The sequence below is a fragment of the Lepidochelys olivacea genome (genome assembly GCF_965140295.1).
Source record: "Lepidochelys olivacea isolate rLepOli2 genome assembly, chromosome: 1".
NCBI classification, from domain to species: Eukaryota; Metazoa; Chordata; order Testudines; family Cheloniidae; genus Lepidochelys; species Lepidochelys olivacea.
In genome coordinates, this window is record NC_140411.1 from 89387891 (window position 1) to 89393890 (window position 6000).

A 6000-nucleotide genomic window follows, 5' to 3' on the forward strand; every position below is an offset into this window, starting at 1 on the left:
AGACACGATAAATCGACCTCCGCTGGATTGATCGCTGCCCATTGATCCAGCTGGTCGTGTAGATAAGCCCTTACACAAAGCAAGTGACAGTGTAACTATGCATATGTAGATTTTTTTAATCTAGTCTTTTAAGGTTATCAACTGCTCATACTGCCTTTGCAAAACAGTATCCAGGAGTGACAATTTTTGATATGTTTGTGCAGTTTCTTCCTGCTACTAAAATGATATTTCAGAGATTTTGGGGTTGATCCTATATGCCCAATCTAGCACAAACTGCCATGCACTTCAATGAGAGATTTGCAGGAATAAGACCTGTAAAATGGGCCCCTCAGTGACCAGGCATTTAGGGCCCAGTCCTCCTGCTGTTGATTTCAGTGACTAAAACTCCCTTAGACTTCAGAGTAGCCTCAGGCTCTTGGGAGAGCAGGGAAAAGTAAACTTATGCAGGGATGCTGGAACAATTTGCATAATGGGGGTGCTGAGAGCCATTGAACCAAATTGTAAACCCCATATATGATGGAAACCACTTCAAGCCAGGGGGTGATGTCCCACTCCTAGTTCCAGCACATATGAACCTAGGTGATCTGAAGGAGAGATAAAAGGATTCTTGGGAGTCAGAAAATCACATATTATTTTCTATAATTTAGAATTTGTGGAAATAAATGCTCCACTTTACACAGTTTTAAATTTGAATATTGTCTCATTCAAATTGTGGATTTAAGATGAATCTTATTTTTTTTTAAATAATTTTGTGTGTAAAGTGAGACTATTTTCATTTGGATTGAACAAGTGTTTGAGCACTTTTGGTTTTTTAGTGCAAAAGTATACAAAAATTCTGTTTTGAGACAAATTCCTGAGTCTAATTTCATGAATATACTGCAAATATAAACATAAATTTCAACATTTTTGCAACAACAACAAAAATCCAGTTTTTCCCCACTTCTTAACTTATTAACTTCTTAACGTTTATGTTAGAAAAATATTGACTGTTTCTGTTTTAACATCATTGTATATTTCTCATTGTTAGGGTGATCAATTGTATTTGAATAATTTTTAAAGAACTTCTGGTACCATTATGGAGCCAATACAACCATTGCAGGTTGGAAAGCATTCTTTCCTGGCTCATGCCTCATCAACAGAATTGTTAACCTACATTCTGACTACAAGTTCTTAATGGTGGTGGTTCAGAAATTGAAAAGAAAACAGTTTCACTTTAAGATCTGAAGTTTAGTTTGCAGGGCTAGCAATTAAGTGAAAAACAAACATTATTTTTTCTGTAAAATGAGCAAATTCAAAGTGGAGTCAGCAAGAGACAATACAAACCATGCTCCATAATGTCATATTTACAATTTGTTTATCATTGTACCTTAACATTGAACTCAGGTGAAATAGCTGACTAATTCAATATATTGCCATACCTTTTTGATACCCTTGTAGAAACCTCAATTATCTTCTTGATAATTTCCAGTATCTCAATGGTGATTCTGAGTAACTTACATTCTTTGACATACTGGAGAACTAGCATGTTCACAGGGTGTTCCATGAGGAACACCATATCACTTGTCAACCTGCACGTAAAGAAGGGAGTTAGCTGAAGCATAAATGTGATACACTTTATAATACAAATGTGTTTTCCCACAGCTGCATGAGAGATATCTTAAGGTTTTATATGAATTATGTCCATCTGGATTCTAAAATAACATGAAACTTTGCCTTAGATGTTAACCATTAATTTTCTCTTAATAATGACTTTACCAGCTTTAAAAAAATGAAAGAATATCAAATGCATGCAGTGTAGGGAAAAACTGGAGAAGATCTTGTAGCTAATGCATAATAATTTTTAATAGGTAAGTTATACAAGGATAATTTGTCGAGTTAATAGTCTTTAATAACTCCAAACATACTATTAGATTATATACTCTAAATACAATGCATGATTATTATTTTGTGTATAAAATTTAACATTCTTTGTTCCTTAGATTAAATAGAAGGCTACTTAGCTTGCAATTAAATTGGATACCAAGTGAGAGCCTTTGTTGGCTAAACTGACACCCCTTAAGAGCAATTCTTCCTTGTAATGTAAATCTCAGACTATCAATACAACTGGGAAGGGGAAGCATTTGTGGTTTCCTGTGTCATGTTCTGTTATCTGACTATGGCGGAAGAAGGAAAGGACACACTGGATGTGATTTAATTAGGCTACAACTTTATTATTAACTGTTTGGGAGTACCTGGCAGATAAAACTACACAGTGTCACTAATTCCATGATAATTTCAATATATATCCAGAAGGCTTCCATTGGCTTTCCCTCTTACCCATCCTGGTCCCCTGTCCACCCACTTCTGGGACCGTACTTTCCCCCATGCCCTCCCCCCAAATGAGGGTTAAAATTGGTTATAAAGGTGGGGGGCTCCCTACTGTGCCAGTCGTAGGAGCCCTGAATTGCCCCCTCCCCCCATATCCACTCCTTCAGAAAAGACTCATTTAAATCCTTTGCCAAACCACTTATCTGATTGCTGTATTCCATCCCTGTGGAGTACCTGCACTGGAGATCCGCCCCACGTCAGCATAATGAGTTGTGAAATCATAGTCTAACTCCTGTTTCATGTTTCTCGCAACTAACACGCCATCCTCCGCACCCCCCCCCCCGCAAACCTGTTATGCGGAAGATGAAAAAAAACCCACTTAACCTAAGAGAATCTGACAGGGAGCAAAAAATTCCTTCCCAGCCCTCAGAGAGAGGAGCAACTAGCGCAATGGCCACAGCAGATCCTGACCAGGTATTTTGCCACTGCCATGGGTGGGAGGGTGGGTGCTGCTCCTCCTGGACAAGGTGAAAGAGGGCTTTTCCTGCCTGGCATGTATGTATATACTTATCCCTCTCTTCCTGTCACCTGGAGGGGATGGGTCAATGTCCCCAAGCTGATCTGCTCTGTGGTTGCTGCAAAATCACTCTGTGTTCCTCTACATCATCCTCCAGCAAGGCAGACAATGCTCCTGCTCCCCTGCTTAATCTGTGGTGTGGTCATTCTCTTTTGTTTTAGGTAGGTTCCTATACTGCACTCACCACACTAGTATCTGAAACGCATTCATATGCAGAGTTTTGTGGGGGAGAAGCATTTAGCTGCTTAACTTCTTGTTCTCCGCCTACCTTCTCTCATGACTTTGTCTGCTCTTAGCAATTTAGTGCACACTGATAGTTTGGTAGAAACATCCTTAGACCTTACATGTACATGTGTGTAAAATTTCTACATGCACATATTTGCTTCTATATTTAGGGGAGACGTCTTAGGGGAGACAATTTCTGTACTTGAATGTATTTTTTATTCACACTTAGGGTTTGTATATATTGAGAATTGTTAAAACCAGTCCTGTCTGCTGCTTCAGGGTAGACTGCAAAGTTGCCTTTGATATGAGCAAAATGTTGCTTTAGTGACCTAATTAGGTAAACTTGTTTATAACCACTGTCAAGGGCAAAGGGGGATGTTTTTAACACGGGGTGTGCGTATATTGAAGGACTACAGATCTACAAAATGTACTTCCAAAAGGCAATTTGGAAAAAAAAAAAGATTGCAAAGCCTCCAAAAGCCCTCATGCAGAGAAACAGGTCAAAGTGACCTGGCTCAAGTAAGCACAATTACAGCGTAATATGAAAATAGCAAGGGACACCAAAGCTATGCTATTTAAACTTCATGCATGCATAGTGTATGAGTTACATAAGATACTTGTTCATAATGCTTAATGGTGTTTGGAAGAGAACTAATGAATATGCAATTTGGATGTGTATAATATGTGGGAGATTGTAAAGGGCAGTTGGGAGCTTCATAGGAATAATCCATTGTGACATTGCTTTTTTCTTGTGTCTATCAATTCTCACTTTAATAGGAATTGTAATCACAAGGAAAGCTTTTGGTTAAAATAAAGTTTTGAATTAATAAACCCAAGTATCTTGAATCTGCATATGTGGTATTCTCACCCAACATACACAAATTGAGATCACTGAAAATTGGGCATTCTGGAGAGTGCGTGTATAGTTTTCTCTTAAAGGGTAATTTTATTTAATTTATGTGTTACTGTTGGAGGCCTTGTTTGCTGCCTTGTTTGTTGTATGCCTTGTTTACCTGCCAGAAGCCTTTGTTAAAAATAAACTAATAAGGCATACATTAAAATATTGGCCACACATCCTGCATCTGATGGGGGAAGGGACATGCTGCTTCAATCACTCTCTCTGCATCAAGTGCAAAATGTTTACGTATCCTGAGTCTTTATGAGATCATTGATCTGATCAAACCCAAAGTATTTTAGTACCAGTTTTAGGTGCAGGATGCACAGATATCGCCCTAGAATGCTGTGTCAAATGAGGCATCTGTGCAAGCCAGCTTCAAAAGTACACTACCATACAAGAATTCTTGTTCCCTTTGAATTTACTCCTGTCATAAATATAGAATCATAGAATCATAGAATATCAGGGTTGGAAGGGACCTCAGGAGGTCATCTAGTCCAACCCCCTGCTCAAAAGCAGGACCCATCCCCAATTAAATCATCCCACCCAGGGCTTTGTCAAGCCTGACCTTAAAAACTTCTAAGGAAGGAGATTCCACCACCTCCCTAGGCAACGCATTCCAGTGTTTCACCACCCTTCTAGTGAAAAAGTTTTTCCTAATATCCAACCTAAACCTCCCCCACTGCAACTTGAGACCATTACTCCTTCTCCTGTCCTCTTCCACCACTGAGAATAGTCTAGAACCATCCTCTCTGGAACCACCTCTCAGGTAGTTGAAAGCAGCTATCAAATCCCCCTCATTCTTCTCTTCCGCAGATTAAACAATCCCAGTTCTCTCAGCCTCTTCTCATAAGTCATGTGTTCCGACCCCTAATCATTTTTGTTGCCCTTCGCTGGACTCTTTCCAATTTATCCACATCCTTCTTGTAGTGTGGGGCCCAAAACTGGACACAGTACTCCAGATGAGGCCTCACCAATGTCGGATAGAGGGGAACGATCACGTCCCTCGATCTGCTCGCTATCCCCCTACTTATACATCCCAAAATGCCATTGGCCTTCTTGGCAACAAGGGCACACTGCTGACTCATATCCAGCTTCTCGTCCACTGTCACCCATAGGTCCTTTTCCGCAGAACTGCTGCCTAGCCATTCGGTCCCTAGTCTGTAGCTGTGCACTGGGTTCTTCCGTCCTAAGTGCAGGACCCTGCACTTATCCTTATTGAACCTTATCAGATTTCTTTTGGCCCAATCCTCCAATTTGTCTAGGTCCCTCTGTATCCTATCCCTGCCCTCCAGCGTATCTACCACTCCTCCCAGTTTAGTATCATCCGCAAATTTGCTGAGAATTCAATCCACACCATCCTCCAGATCATTTATGAAGATATTGAACAAAACCGGCCCCAGGACCGACCCCTGGGGCACTCCACTTGACACCGGCTGCCAACTAGACATGGAGCCATTGATCACTACCCGTTGAGCCCGATAATCTAGCCAACTTTCTACCCACCTTATAGTGCATTCATCCAGCCCATACTTCTTTAACTTGCTGACAAGAATACTGTGGGAGACAGTGTCAAAAGCTTTGCTAAAGTCAAGATACAATACATCCACTGCTTTCCCTTCATCCACAGAACCAGTAATCTCATCATAGAAGGCGATTAGATTCGTCAGGCATGACCTTCCCTTGGTGAATTCATGCTGACTGTTCCTGATCACTTTCCTCTCATGTAAGTGCTTCAGGATTGATTCTTTGAGGACCTGCTCCATGATTTTTCCAGGGACTGAGGTGAGGCTGACTGGCCTGTAGTTCCCAGGATCCTCCTTCTTCCCTTTTTTAAAGATTGGCACTACATTAGCCTTTTTCCAGTCATCCGGGACTTCCCCCGTTCACCACGAGTTTTCAAAGATAATGGCCAATGGCTCTGCAATCACAGCCGCCAGTTCCTTTATCACTCTCGGATGCAACTCGTCCGGCCCCATGGACTTGTACACGTCCA